The 16,413-nt window shown below is 47.2% G+C and overlaps 1 pseudogene; it reads right to left on the reverse strand.

Moving 5' to 3' along the window:
• Positions 1–2,964: 2,964 nt before the first annotated feature.
• Positions 2,965–16,131, reverse strand: LOC122429974 (annotated as a pseudogene).
• Between the last annotated feature and the right edge of the window lie 282 nt (positions 16,132–16,413).

The following is a 16,413-nucleotide window of genomic DNA, read 5'->3' on the forward strand; positions in this document are numbered from 1 at the left end:
CACAACAGTGTCCAGTGTGTTGTTTGACCCCAAAGTGGGTACCATGGCATTTATGGGCTGAATTGTGTCACCTCTAAACTCTTACATTGAACTCTTAGCCCTCTGTACCTCAGAATATGATGGCATTTGATGATAGTATCTTCAAAGAGGTAATGAAGTTAAAATTAGCTTGCTAGGATGCATCCTGATCCAGTCTGACTGATGTCCTTAGGAGAAGGGGAGATCAGGATCAGGACATGCAGAGGGACAGCAGGTGTCCAAAGGGGTGAGCATGTGGGGACACAGCCAGAAGGGGGCTGTCTGCTCCCCTTGGAGAGGGGCCTCAGGAGAAGCCAGTCCTGCGGCCACCCTGACCTTGGACTCCAGCCTCCAGAAGCTGGCCAGCCTGGGGTACTTTGTATGACAGCCTGAGCAAACCAACACGCCGGACCTAGCCAAGCTGACAACAGGATAAACCCTCACAGTGTTGCTTCTTTACTGAGACCGTGAGGACTCAGGAGGCAGGTCCGGGTTGTCCATCTCTGGTGATCAGGCAAGTTCTCATACTGTGCAAGGAGCTGAGGCTCCAGATTCTTCAGTGCTGGTGGGTGATGGACTGTGGTAAGGAGGGGCGTGCCATGGTCAAGTTTGGGCTTTGGAGAGGTCGCCCAGGACCCACAGATGGGTAGAGGAGGGTGAGCCTGCAGTCAAGGAGGTTGGTTTAGAAGCTGGCACAGAGGAATAAAGAGATGCCAGGGGCGGTGATGGTGGTACGAAGACAACATAGCAGCGATTTGACCTGCTAAACCAGGGAGGGGGAGTCTGGCATAAATTCCACGGGTCCAGTTGGAGAGGCTGTGGGGACGATGACGCACCAGCCTAAGAGGAGGCTGCAGGCGACGTGCTCCGAGGTGGGCATGGCCAACAGCACGTCTGATTTCAGGCGTGCCGAGTTGTGTGTGATTGGGGGGTGTCACTGAGGGCTTCCGAGGTAGTTTCACATGCTCGTTTGGAACTCAAGGGGCATTCTGCTTGGAAACCCAGATTTCTATGTCCGTTTCTCTCCAGCAATTAAATTTTTAGAAGCTGTGAATATTCCGTCCATGTGTGCCTGTCTCAAATTTTCCCCATCATACATGGCTCTGTGATTTTTCTCTTTTCTTTTTTTCTTTAATACTTCCCTAGTTTTGATTTTGTTTCTATCTGTATGAGACTTATTTTTGAAATGTACTAAAGTAGGGATTTATGATGAATATAGCCAATTGCCCCAATATCTTTATTCATTTATTTATTATCTTGGCTGCACCTTGCAGCATGTGGGATCTTAGTCCCTAACCAAAGATTGAACCCATGCCCCCTGCAGTGAAAGTGCAGATTCTTAACCCCTGGACATCCAGGGAAGTCTCTTCTTTTTTTATTTTTATTTTTCACTGTCAATATAATGAAACTTTTAAAAAAAGAATCAGACATTTTGAGGACTCCCTGTCACATGAGAAAAGTTCAATGTCATAGCAAACATAACACATTGTACTGGCATGAGGTCTTTCATTCAGTATCTTTGACTCTTGCCTACCAATATTCAGGACTGCTGTCCTGTTCAGTGGGACCTGCCCTCGGGCTGCATGAAGCAGCCTGGCTGCCCTTCTAAAGGCAGATTTCCCTACAAAAAGCTTTTTTTCCCCACCCGGAACTGTTTCCCAGGAGCCAAAACCCATTCCCGGTGAAGTCCTCCCTGCCAGGAACAATCGTGTCGGGAAAGAACAGAACGCGATCAGGAGCAGCTTGGAACTTTGGAGCCTGCAGTTGACTGTCCCTGCCGGCTGTGACCCGGGCAAGCCCCGGTCACTCTCTTGTTACTGGGTACCTGCTCTGAGCCAGGTCCCTGAGCTCTCTGGTGACATCTGGTCCTCAGCATCCTCATTTAACAAAAGAAGAGGTAAATATACCTGCCTTGCGGGGTGACTGTGATGCATAAAAGGAAGTAATCCATGCAGAAGGGCCTCTCACCATGCCTGCCTCGGGGCAGGAAGTCTGTCAATATCAGGGTATCCTGTGGCTGAAAACCTCGCCTCTAGTTACTCTCTCTCCCTCCCCAATTAAACACAATGGTGGCGGCAGCAGCACCAGCAAGATGCAGTCCAGCTACTTGTTCTAACCGTTTCCTGCTGGAGGGACGTCCATTTCCCCAGTTAGTTGGAGATGACAGGCTCCTGGACCTTCTGGGAAGCCCCAGGCTGCTCAATTAGGTGGTTCCCATCCCTGCACCCCGTTCTGAAGGCTTCTCATCTCGGGAATTCATGGACTCAGGCAATGGCGTGTCATCCCCAGTCCAGGAGGTGTGACAGCCACCCCGCCTGGTATGAAATGAAACAGAGTGGGATTAACTCTTTGTTGCCCAGCAAGGACCTCTAGTCCCCAGAGACCTAAAAAATCTGGGGCCTCCCCTACAGGGGGAGGGCTCCTCGTGGGGAGGCCTTTGTTCCCTCCAGCTCCCCAGGGAAGACGCAGAGATCTTGGGGCGCCCCCCCTGGGCCCCGCTGGGCCTGCTCTCTGGACCAGGTTCCTGCCGGCTGTTCTGCCGTGTGATGGGACAGCCGCCTTACGGCCCCTGTAGCTGCAGACACCAGGCCCCTGATGAGAACACGGCAGGCTGGCTGTTTCTTCTTGCAAACACGGACGGCGCCCTGAACATCTTTGCAGAGTGAACCTTCGCTGACGGGCAGCTGGAGGAGAGCCACATGGGCTGGCTCCCGAGCGTTCTCCGTCCAGTCCTCACGGTGACAGCGACGGTGGTGAGGCTGCTGGCGACAGCTGTGACGCCCTCAGTAGCTCCCATTTATTGCCCTGTTTGGCTAAAGGCCTGGCAGATCGTCAAGGCCTCTCTGGCTTTTTCCTTACTGCAGGCCGGAGACGGCTCGCGCGCATCGTAACACTTCCTCTCCCCACTGTCCCGCCCTGTCACCATCTCACTTTAGAAACAAGCCTTCAGAGAGGTGAAGACTCGTCCGAGGCCGGGCGGCCAGCAGTGGCAGAGCCCGAGCTGGTACCGGGTCCGCCTGCGTGACGCTGGCACTCGGCTGCGCCCCTGACGGATTGGACCATCCGTGCCCGCGGCGGGCTGCCGGCGGGGCCCCCGGGGCAGGGGTGGAAGGAGCGGGGGATTGCCTAAGTCAGCCCCGCCAGCAGGGAGGACGGAGCCGGGAGGCGGGTTGTCTATTGATTGACTGAAATTGGATTTGTTGACACAAACTGCCAGCGTTTCACCGTGATGAAAGGATTGCCCACCAGCCTCATAACAAGCCCAGATTTCCCTGAGGGCTGCCCGAGCTGCTGGTGCGGTTCTTTGTCAGGAGAAGAAAGCAATTAGGAGGACGGGGGAGGTTATTAGGCCTTATTGCTTCGCTCAGCTCCTGCGTCCACGGCGGGGAGGAGGGGGCGCGGATTTCGGGCCCCCCGGGCTACGTGCTGTGGGTTCTGTTCTCACCGCATCCGCCGCGTGCAGCCGGTCGGGGGACGAACAGCTCGCGGAGGCTGACTCCAAAGCAGGTAGAGAAGGCGCACACAGACCGGGTGGCCCAAAGAAACCAGCAGGTGGAACCAGCGCTTGCCGGCTTTAAAAATAGCATCGTTGTGTTCTAAACACAAACCCGTGAAGCCACAGCACGCACACGCGTCTCTACTGTGCGTTCTGCATCCCGCTCCACGTTCTGTCACGTGAACACTGCTCAGACTGGCATAGTTTAAAAGACGTATTCAAGGAAGAGGGCCCGCTCCACGCGTCTGCAGAGGGGCGTCTGCAGAGGAGGCAGTGCTTCCATGCGGGGCGGGGGCTCACCGCATCGCTTTAGCGACAGTTACTGGGATCTCAGAGATGCCCGGGAGCGTGGGTGAGCAGCGGGGTGGTGGACCATTAGGGATACTGCCGCCTGAAGTTTGTGTAAGTGTTACACCCAACAGAGCACTTTCACTGACACTGCTTTACTTTTTGTTGTTGTGATAAAGTAGACATAATGTCTTCCATCTTAATCCTTTTTAAGCGTACACATCTGCGCCTTTGAGCACATCCTTATTGTTCTGCAACCATCGCCACCATCCATCCGCAAATATTTGTCCTCTCGAACTGAAACCCAGTCCGCATTCAGCACTTCGCTCCTGTTCCCCCAATCCCAGCCCAGGCAACAACTGTTCTTTCTGCCTCTATGAGCTTGACTGTCTAGGCAACTCACGTAATATTGGCCTTTTACTGATTGGCCTACTGCACTAAGCATGTCTTTGGTTTCATCCACTTTGTAGCATGTTCCAGAATTTTCAAAACTGAGCAATGTACCATAGTACACATAGACCACGTTTTGTTTATCCATCATCAGCGGGTTCTTTCCACCTTTTGGCTATTGAATAATGCTGCTTTAAACACAGGTATACAACAGGTCAGATCCCTACTTTTACTTCCTTTGTGTCTATACCCAGAAGGGAAATTGTTGAATCCTATGGTGACTCTGTTTTAATTTTTTGAAGGACTGCTGTACCATTTCCCACAGCCTGCACCATTTTGCATTCCTGCCACCACTGCCCACGGGTTTACCCTCTGAACATCCTCACCAACGCCTGCTACTTTCTGTCTTTTCTGATAATAGCCATCCTGGTGGATGTGAGTGGTAACTCATGGTGATCTTGATTTGCATTTTCCTGATGATGAGTGACGTCGAGCATCTTCTCTTGTACTTGCTGGTTATTGTCATATCTTCTTTGGAGAAATGTTTATTCTAGCCCTTTGCCCATTTTAAAAAAAAATTGTTTTAGTCATGTTGCTTTATTTTTATTCTTACAGTGGCTGGGGCTAGAGTTATGGATAAACCCCATTTTACAGAGAGGAAAATGATCACAGGTGTCTTAAAACTTGCCTGCAGTTTCCCAGGAGGTTGGCTGTCAGCTCTGTGACTTTCAGAGCCTCTTTCTCTCGGCCTCTGGAACTGCTTATCAGGCTAGAGCATCCAAGGCTGGAAAAGAGTAGCTGCTGGCCACACCTGCGGGGGCTGACAGGTGCCATATTCAAGGTAAGGAGGAACCAGGCAGGTGAGAGAGCAGGAAGATCAAAAGCAAGTGACATGTGTCGTCTATCGTACCCACACCCACATCCGCGCAGGCCATCAACAAATGCATGCAAAGTGCTAGACCCTGTTCCAGGCTGACACGTGGGAGGTGAGCGGGAGAAGAAGGCATTGCCTCCGTGGTATTTATATCCTCCAACCGCCCTCATGTGGCTGTGGAGCCCTTAACACGTTGGTCATCGCCGCGAGAAGCGCTGTCAATGCACCAGAGACCAAAAATGGAAAGGACTTCATGAATACTTTTCCCTATTGGTTACGTGTTGAAACGATAACATTCTGGGTGTCTTGGGCTCGATAAAATATATCACTGAAGTTGATCTCACCTGCTTCCTTCTGCCCTTTGACGTGTGGCGACTATTAACTGGAAGATTACGTATGAGGCTCACGTTGTAGTTCTACTGAACAGCGCTGTTCCAGCCAAAGCCAGGGGCAGCAAGTAAAGAAGCAAATAAACAGATATTGGCACGTCAGGAAGTGAAGGATGGAGTGGGTGACGCAAGCTGGGGTGGGGCGGAGGTGCTCTTCTCGGGGGGCAGGCGCTCTGCGGAGATGCTGTCTGGGCAGAGACCCGAAGGCAGGGCTCAGGGCAGGTGCTCTTGGAGGAGTAGCAGGGCCGTGTGGCAGGGGTGGGGTGAGCCCAGGGTCGGGAGGGAGACTGGAGAGGCCAGTGGGCAAGGTCCTCCCCCAGCCTTGAAGGGTGACTGACAGCGGACCCAGGGAAGATTGACAGCAGGGACAGAGTCCCCACGAGGTGCTGAGCCAGCCAGACCTGGGGGACACCAGGGGCTGCTGCTTTGGGATGGAGGGGACCCGTGATGGGGCCAGAATTCATGTCTGCTGCTGAGTCTGAAACCTCATTTTGCTGACAAAGGTTCATCTAGTCAAAGATATGGTTTTTTAGTAGTCATGTACGGATGGGAGAGTTGGACCATAAAGAAGGCTGAGCACTGGAGAATTGATGCTTTTGAACTGTGGTGTTGGAGAAGGCTCCTGAGAGTCCCTTGGACTGCAAGGAGATCCAACCAGTCCCTCCTAAAGGAGATCACCTCTGAATATTCACTGGAAGGACTAATGTTGAAGCTGAAACTCCAATACTTTGGCCACCTGATGTGAAGAGCTGACTCATTAGAAAAGACCCTGATTCTGGGAAAGATTGAAGGCAGGAGGAGAAGGGGACGACAGAGGATGAGATGGTGGGATGGCATCACTGACTCAAAGGACACGAGTTTGAGCAAACGCCAGGACATAGTGAAGGACAGGGAAGCCTGGCGTGCTGCTTTCCATGGGGTCGCAAAGAGTCAGATGTGACTGAGCCAGTGAACAACAAAAACTTGAGTCTGAGTTTTGCTGCGGTGTTTGAATGGATACGTGCGGTTCATGTTTGGAGACAGAGGTCTGGAGCCTGGACGAGTCGCTGAGACTGAAAAGACATGGCAGTAGAGGTCACCTTGAAGGACACCCTTGAGCCCATGAGCGCAGATGGGGTCATGAGTGGTCCTTGGGGGATGATAACTGGTCAAGTCCAGTTTGAGTCCTGGCTCTGCTGCCTCCCGCTGCCGAGCGCCTCTTCATCTGGGGATGGACCACAGGCCCGTGGGTCCTTGCAAGGCACCTCTCTCTTCCTTTGTCTCAACATGGGCTGGCCCTAGGGCGACCTGGCCAGGGGTGGTGGTCCTCTGCTGGCCCGAGCCTGGCCCTAAGAGGTGCGGGAGCAGCTGCCTCATCTCTTGGCGCCCCAAGCCCTTCATAGGGACTCTCCTGGCCTGAGGTCGTCATGTTGGGAGGAAGCCTCCCCACCCCGTGAAGGGGCTGGATGGGGGGACAGAGAGAGAGGCCCAAACAGCCCCCTGCCTTTGAGTCGTTCCCACTGAGGTCCCGGAGCACAGACTGTCGGTCTTTGCCTTTTGTGACCCAAGTTTATGACGTACAGAAGGGCGAGGTGTAAGAATAATAAACTGTCGGTTTAAGCTACTAAGTTTTAGAGTAGTTTATTCAGCAATAGATAAACAGAACAATAGATAAAATGGGAGAATAATACTTACTTGGTTGTTGGGAGGGCGATGTGAAATTAGAAGCACAATTTTTGGCTTTGGATTGGTGCTAAATAAACTTCCCTTTTCTTTCCATTGTACAGGTTATGCTATAAAGTCAAAAACCTGTCTTGACTTAGTTCAGCCTTGCAGAATGGCAGAGAAGAAACTGAAGTCATATTTCATGTCATACATACCTTGTTTAAACGTGTGGGAATATTAATCATGAAATTATAGTAGATAGTCGCTCAGTCGTGTTCAAACCTTTTTGACCTCAGGGACTGCAGCCTGCCAGGCTCCTCTGTTCATGGGATTTCCCAGTCAAGAATACTGGCGTGGGCACCCATTCCCTTCTCCGGGGGATCTTTCTGATGCAGGGATCGCACCCAGGTCTCCTGTGTTGCAGGCAGAGTCTTTACCATCTGAGCCACCAGCGAAGCCTGATGTTCCCTCCGTTCAGTTGCATCTCTCACCTTGGTTACACTGGTTTCAAGTCGCATTTTACTTTTCTTGTGTTGACACCTGTGTTGAAGGTGCCAGACATCCCCAGGGAGCTCTTGGACGACCGAACCTGTCAGTCGGACTGCTCAATCGATGTGACTATTTTCTTCTTTTTAATAGGTCAGACTTGTCTTTATTTTGAGTTTTCATTTTTTATCACAATATAGTTGATTTACAATGTTTCTTTATTTCAGGTGTACAGCTAAGTGATTCAGTTATTGTTGTTCGGTCGCTCAGTCGTGTCCGACTCTTTGCGACCCCGTGGACTGCTGCACGCCAGGCTTCGGTTATACGTATATATCTGTATCTAGATGTAATCCTTTCTTTTTCATATTCTTCTCCATTACAGCTTATTACAAAATGCCGAGTAGAGCTCCCTGTGCTGTATGGTAGGTTCTTGTTGGCCGTATCTGTTACGAAAGAGATTGTAGAGTGTGTATGTTAACAACAAACGCCTAATTTGTGTCTCCCCCATCCTTCCCCTTTGATGACCATAAGTGTGTTTACTACGTCCGTGAGTTTATTTCTGTTTTGTAAATGAGTTCTTTTATATAATTTTTTAGATTCCTTGTGTAAGTGATATCATACAATATCTGTGTTTCTCTCTCTGACTTCACTTCGTATGATAACTGTTGGGTCCATACATGTTGCTGCAAATGACATTCTTTTTTAAAATTCTTTTTTTATGGCTGAGTAGTAGTCCGTTTTGAATAAATTTGTATATATATATATGCCTATTTTAATATTTTTGCCTTTTCTGACCCCACATATATTTTTGCTCATAATTATTTAATATGTGAAGTGAAAGTCACTCAGTCATGTCCGACTCTTTCTGACCCCGTGGACTATACAGTCCATGGAATTCTCCAGGCCAGAATACTGGAGTGGGTAGATGTTCCCTTCTCCAGGGGATCTTCCCAACCCAGGGATCGAACCCAGGTCTCCCACCTTGCAGGCAGATTCTTTACCAGCTGAGCCACAAGGAAGCCCAAGAACACTGCAGTGGGTAGTCTATCCCTTCTCCAGGGGATCGTCCCAACCCAGGGATCGAACTGGGGTCTCCTGCATTGCAGATGGATTCTTTACCAACTGAGCTATCAGGGAAGCATGATAAAAAAAACTTCAATTTGATTTAATTCTTTATTAAAAGGAATCCACTGTGCTTCGCCCAGGTTGAGTCTTTAATGAGAGCAATTATAGAGAAGATTATGGCCGAGAAGAGCAGGTTTGCTTTGCTTCTTCAGGAGGAAGCTCTGTGCAAAGACAGGAGAGGAAGTGCAGCTCCCAAAAGTTAACCTGCCCCTGAGAGCAGACAGAATTGACCAGGAGGCCGCTGACCAGACAGCCTGTGAGCTCACGAGGGTCTGTGAGCGCAAGGCTTCTGTTTACATGCTCTTTAGTCGTGAGAGCAGAGACAGTCAAAAAAGATTTAGCAAGGTCAAATTAAGAAGAGATCATTTTGGTGGTTATAAACCTGTATTTGTTTTTTTATTCTATTTTTATTGTTTGATTTATTTATGGCCAATGAATTAATTTTTAAATTACTGATGTTGGAAAAGATTAAGGGCAAGAGGAGAAGGGGGTGACAGAGGATGAGACGGTTGGATGGCACCAACGACTCAATGGACATGAGTTTGAGTAAGCTCCGGGAGTTGGTGATGGACAGGGAGGCCTGGTGGGCTGCAGTCAGTGGAGCTACAAAGAGTTGGACACAACCTAGCAACTGAAAAACACCCGGGAGTTCAGTAGTTGAGATTCTGCTTTTCTATTGCAGCGGGCACAGGTTTGGGAACTAAGAGCTCACGTGAGAAGTGATGTGGCCCTCCCCCCAAAAAATTTTAAAAAGTAAAGGAAATGCTTTTTATATTTCACCACTTAGTGTGATGTATGCATGTATTTTTATAGACTAAAAAATCATTTTGAAGAAATTTTCTATGTTAACAGTGAAAAATAAAATGCTATGAGTCTTTCTTAAAAATCATGAGCAATTATTATTAATTAATTTCTAACTTACATCTGCTTTAAAAGATTCAAAAGATTATCTGGATTCTTCCCCTTTTCTGTCCTTGGAAGCCTGGAATACTGTTTTCAAAATTAGATAAGTAATGCTCGCACTCATGCATTCATTCATCCATTCACCCATCAAAACTCTATTGAATGTCTACAAACTCTGAGATACTAAGATAAGAAATAGATCAGCAATTTATAGAGATTTACCAACAGCACATCATGATTCCTTTGGGTTTTGGCATTGCTTTTCAGAGCCAAGGAGTTAGCCAAAGAAATGATATTCTAAGTGGCCCTGGGATCATAGGAGATAAAACGGATTACTGTACTGTGGAGAGATCTCTAGCAGACACCAAGGAATAATGAAACTGGGGAGCCAAGACCTTATTCCTGGAGGCGTAGGCACTTAGATTCCAGAAGACACCCGAGGCCATTTGTTTGAGCCAAATGATGCTCCTTTGGACAGCTATCCAATCGTTGCTTATATAATTCCAGCCAAGGATGAAAAATTCCATAGATCATCACTGTCAGCTGTAGTTGTTAGGATGATTTTTCTTAAACCAAGGTGAAATTTCCTGCCTGGCACTCTTTTCCAGTGATCTCACTCTGCCCCGCGCTTCCACCGGATGTTTGCCTTTCTTCACGGGTCCTCAGCCTAGGAGGGTCCAGGTGTGATGCCTCCTGGAGATTTCTCCAATCCACACTCACCACCCCCAGGTCCTCCATCAGCTCCTTACAAGGACTCTTTCCTAACTGCCCAGCACTCTTCCTTTGGCCACACCACATTTGTCACCGTCTCCCCTCGGCCTTAGTGCCAGCATCACATGGCATTCTCCACGAGCCGATCATGGTCAGTGTCAGGGGACGATGACATCCTCCAGCCTCGTCACCTCCACCTGTTCCACCTTCCCCACCGTCATTCTCTGAATCAACCCTTGCTTGTCTTTCAACACCCGGGGAACCTTGGAGAGACTCGTAGGTGTTCTTAGGAGTCAAGGTGGCCCAGAAGACCATACATCCGTTTCTCCAGAGGGAGGCTGGACTGTGTGAACAGGGACACCCCCAGCCCTGCGCTCAGGAGAACAGTTCTTTTTAAAATTTTTGTTTATTTTTAATTGCGCTGGGTCTTCATTGTCGTGCGAGGGCGTCTCATTGCACGGCTTCTGCTGTTGCAGAGAATGGACTCTAGGCACATGGGCCACAGTAGCTGTGTTTCGCGGGCTTAGTTGCTCTGCAGCATGTGGGATCTTCCCTGGACGAGGGATCGAACCCATCCAGGGTTCAATCATTCCCTGGACTGGCAGACAGGTTCCTAACCACTCTACTCCCGGGGAAGTCCTGACCGCAGTTCTTTCTGTGCTAAGACATTAAGAGGCTTCCCTCCACAGTCCCAGGCAAGAAGACACTGTGTGGGACATGAACACTAAACAAAATAACTCTTAATAATAAATAGACAAATGAGCGTGTATTTGCTGTGACTTTCGCCATTCCCTGTGAAATGCAAAACATTCATGGTGTCAGAATGTGGTACTGGAGGAGCTGCGGGGCCCTGTTGAATGTTGTCGCACGTTATCCGGGTTCTTCGTCAGGAGTGGTCACCTTACAGCCTCCCTGGAACAGTGTTTAGTTTCCTATTTGGCAACAAGCTTCGTTCTCATCAGTCCCTCCGTTAGTCACTCACCCCCCAGCTGGTGGCCTGTCCTCTGATCAGATGTGAGCATCCGATAGCACCCAGGTAGCATCCAGGTAGCAGAAGACCCCAGAAACCCAGGCTCAGCCCTGAGGTCCCAGCTCCCACTGTGGTCTCTGGTCCCCCTGCCTCCCACTATGGGTTTCTGTGCCTCAACCCTCCTTAACTTCCAACGGCTGAAGAAGAATAAAAGGTACACAGACAACCACAGGAAACAGTAGTTTATTAACCTGGACCGATCCAGAAAGGGCTATAAAATGAACACCCTAGCCTATGGAGGGTCATAAATAACAAAGATAATTTTCCCATGTTTTATGCAAGTATAATTTTTGGTGGTAAACAGTAAGATGATATATATGTGTACTTCCTATCCCAAACTGTACACAATTAGCATTTAGAAGATTGTAATTATAGCTTGGTTGGGCTTTTGGTAGGTGCTAAAATTGATTTCTTGGCTGAAATATTTTGCAATAGACTTAAACCACTAATTGTACACCTAAACGAAATTGAGTGTGAACAAATCGAATAACTTTTATTTTACCTTGGATAATAATTTATTGATGCAAATAAAACTCCTTAATTAAATCTGGCATAGCCAGGCCTGTGGAGGCCCACATAAAGGCATTCTGTCACCCAGCTTTAGTGGTGATTTTAATTTTAGAATAATGCTCTGCTATTCTTAGAGAGAATTGTGTATCTATTAAGGACTGCGGAGGTAGTGAGTTGTCTGAAATCAGTGCCTCTTTGAATTTCAGATGGATTTAGGACAGATCTTTCTGGGAGAAGTGCTGATTTATAAATTAGAATTAAATATAGCCAAAACTGAAACTTAGGTTACTATTCCTGAAAATAGCCTCTTATTTCAGAAGTTTTCAAAGTCTCTCAAAAAAGAGAAGAAATGGGTCAATTGTGGAGACACACTTTTATTCTGATCAATACATGCTAGAGACTTGATCAAAGAGTAACCATTAATACAAGCGCATTAGTTTCCTAAGACTGCCATTACAAAGGACTGCGCTTCAGATGGCTTTAAAAAAGAAATGTATTATGTCACAGTTCTGGAGCCTAGAAATTCAAAATCAAGGTACGAGCAGGTGCCTCCTCTAGCTTCCGGCGGCTGTCGCGTTCCTTGGCGTCCCTGGACTTGTAGCTGAATGACTTCCGTCTCTGCCTCCATCGTCGGACGGCTCCTCCGGGTGTGTCTCTGTCTCCACGTGGGATAGGACGGCACCCGTCATCCTGGAGTACGATGTGGTCCTTCCACTACACTGCTATATGACTCCATCTTCACTAACTACCTGTGTCCAAATAAAGTCACATTCTCACGTACTAGGGGTTCAGACTCCAACACAGATTTTTTGGAGGGGGACATAATTTAACCTTTAATAATAAGAAAAAATTATCATTGCTCAGTTCTATGTATCTACTCGGGGAGGCAAACAGAAATTTAATGAACAGCTCACCGCAAATAAGAATTGCTTGATATGTATATTCTCAGCCTCTTTTAATTCCCATTAATCACAACCCGATCGAATATAAAAACTGTTAACTCTAATACCCTGAGGGATGTAAAAGGACATGATGAAATGAAGGCAACTTCTTCCTGTTTCCCTTGAGACTAGGAGAAGAAGAATGAGGATTCACCGGCAGTAGGAGAGACTTAAAGCAATATCCACTTGTGTCAAAATGGTAGAGCCTCATGGTAACTGGGAAGCTGCCCCAGTCCCCTTCTCTGGGGGGGTGTTGGTAACACGGACGGTTCTTCCCTGCCAGAGATGGGTGGACTGGAGACATTTTTGGAAGAAAGAGGTGGATTGGCTCAGGTTTTCAAACTGTTTCCCAGAGCTTTGAAGTTGCACAAGGCACATATGTGGGGTTCGTCCATGCCAACCCCTTGACTCTGTAGATGAGAAAAGGAACTCACTCTGTCTTGTGACTCTCCAGACATTGAGTATATTTGAGTTCATCAGGCTATTAGAGAGGAAACAAAGGCTGTTTCCTCTCTAATCTTTGGCTTGTAACTAATCTCTCACCCACTGGTGGTGTCTTGATACTGTCTTTTGTGATCCAGAGAGCCAGCTTCTCCTATGTGGCTACAGTGATATTTTCCTTATAGGCGTGTGCGTGTGCGTGTGTGTGTGTGTGCGTGGGTGCATGTGTGCACAGACATTGTGAGCATATGTTCTCACAGCACAGGACCTTCTGGAAGGGTCTCCCCTCAACATTGTCCCTAGGGCCGCCCCTGACAGAGCCTCAGGGTTGACAGCGGTCCACTGCCAGCCAGCACTACAATGGGAACCGATCCTCCCACGAAGCAGGAGCAAGCTGTGTTTCCCCGCCTTCTCCAGTGAGTTGTAGCAGCCCTCCCCCGCCGCCCGCATAGTTATAAAGCTGAGAGAAGTGTCAGGACAACGCAGGGAGGTGACGTGGACCCTGGCACCCCTTGTGTCCTCTGGACTTGCTCGGGACTGATCCTAAATGTACTGTTTCTATCAGATGCCTGACTGACTTGGTGGATGTGATGATGTCCTGCTCATGATGAGCAGTTCCGGTCATATCATCACTTGATGTTACATTTTCAGCTTGATTTCTATTATCTATCATCACTTCAGGAGCTGGTTTTTATTTAAAATTTTTTTTCAAGTTCTTCCTAGTTTCTTTTAATTTTTTTAAAATTCAAAATCTATCTCTATTATTATTTTTTAAAATGTCTTAATTTTTTAAATTAACTAATTATTATTTTGTTGTTGCTGCACCACACAGTATGCAGAATCTGAGTTCCCCGACTAGGAACTGACCTGTGCACACACACCCACACCCACTCCCTCACCCCCCACCCCCCACCTTCCCACGCCGCCCCCCGCCTTGGGAGCATGGAGTTTTAACCACTGAACTGCCAGGGAAGTCCAGGAGCTGTTTTGTTTTTTGGTTTTTTTTAACTTTCACTCAGTAAGTTTAATGACAACACTCAATTCAGTGGAGTACAAAACAGGATAACACACCTTTGGGTAACTGACAAGTCCTTCATTCTATATTGTCCTTTTAGGGTTTTATTTTTATACCAGTACTGTGATGTGCTTAAGATACAGATCAGTAAATAAAGGTATTAAAGATACCAGTACAGAAAATATATTCAGTAAATTAAAGCAAAGACCAAAGCTCTGGAACAAGACGAGCCTTAGCCAAAGCTGTTTGGATATACCCAGGGAGCTACTTTTTTGAGCCTCATTCCAGGTCTCTGGTCTCAGCGACCATATTTAATACGCACATCAGCCAAGAAAGGCCAACAAAAGGTTTTTTTTTAAAAGGTAAGCAAATGTAGACTTATTTTGTAATACACAAAGTGTTAATTTCAGTAGATCCATTAAAACAGAAAATCTGAGAAAGATCATCAATCAAATTGTCACTCAATCCCAATTAATGTTAGACATCTGTTTTACAGCACTCCTTTAAAATCTATATAAAGTTCAAATTTTTCAGCAGTTTCTTAAACTTTATAGGAAACTCTCTACAATCTCAAATGCTTATTAACATAAGCATACATGAAATACCTTTATAATAGAAACAGTTGTTCAAATGTTACTAAGGTACTATCTATGGTCCTAAAATAGGCCACTTCCATCTAATAATTATGGATCATCATAATAGCTACATAAATATATCATGATAAACAGAACCGCCGGAGCCATACTTGAGGCTCCAGTAGTCATGCATTTGAGGTGAGCACAAGACATCACTTCTGAAGCCTCCACAGTGTGGGCGGTCGAAGGACGACCTTTAGGATCTTCATCAGTGCACGAGGAGAAGAGCTCAGTTACTCTCTGGTACGTTTCATCCAGTTCTTCCATATCAATAGGCGGCCTTGTTCCCAAAGCTGCATAGTATGCGTCATCATCAAAGTCACTTTCATCAAAAGTTTTATCATCGTCATTATCTTCTGGAAGATTGATGTGTGGAATAGATAAAGTCATCATTTCCCACCGAGTAAGGCCAAAGGCAAATACGTCTGCCTTGTTGGTAATAATACCATCCTCATCCAGAGCTTCCTTGGGTCTCCAAGGCTCAGCACCAATGGAACAGGTCTCAGGGGAAGTCACAGTCAAATTTTCATCCAATGGTAGAGAGACTCCTACATCACAGGTTTTAATTGTTTCAAAGTCACCTTTAATAACAACATTTGAAGACTTTATATCTCCACAGAGCAGTTTCTTATCTTGGTGTAGATGCTTTAACCCTCTTGCCATGTTCAAAGCAACTTTTAAAATTGTGGCTGCTGGAAAAGGATCTTGGCTGTCTTTATTTCGTTCTTCTATTAAGTTTGGAGAAGGAGATGGTGGCCCACTCCAGTATTCTTGCCGGGAAAATCCCATGGACGGCAGAGCCTTGGTGGGCTGCCGTCCATGGGGTTGCAAAGAGTCAGACATGACTGTTCAATTTCAATTTCTATTAAGTCATTCAGAGACTTTTCACCTCCATATTCCATAGCAAGACACAGACAACCATCACCAGCTTCAGTGAAAGCTATAATGTTTGGATGATTGAGGCTTTTCAAATGCTTAGCTTCATCAGTTAGTCTCTTTAGATACATACTCTGATAAACATCATTACATCTAGGATTAATCTTTTTCACAGCCCAAGGAGAATGAGACAAACCTCTTAGAGATCTTTTCATAAGGTAGGCATTTACTCCAGTACCAAAGCCAAGCTTTTGCATAAATGGAGAGGTAGGAATATTTATACATGGAGTTAAACATAATGCAGATTTCCTTTTTTCAGATCATCTGCTTGGTGTCTTGAAATTATTGGTTTCTTCCATTGTAGTAATCGCTCAAGATCTGGAGCCATGAGGTGAGACGATGAGATGTCCAGGGAAAGGCTGTTTTGAAAACTGGTCCTGAGTGGCCCCGAACACTCCATGGCTGCCTGGGGCTCCCACCTGCCAACACACGGACTCAGCCACTGTCGTGAATACGCTGGGCTTTTCCCAGGAACTGGTGTTTAAATAGGAGTGTTTTCACAGTAAATTGTCTCTGAGATGGAATGGCCATGACCTCGGTCTAGAACCCTCGATATTCTGTACTGCCGATCTCCTACCGGG

Source organism: Cervus canadensis, chromosome 28, assembly GCF_019320065.1.
Source record: "Cervus canadensis isolate Bull #8, Minnesota chromosome 28, ASM1932006v1, whole genome shotgun sequence".
NCBI classification, from domain to species: Eukaryota; Metazoa; Chordata; class Mammalia; order Artiodactyla; family Cervidae; genus Cervus; species Cervus canadensis.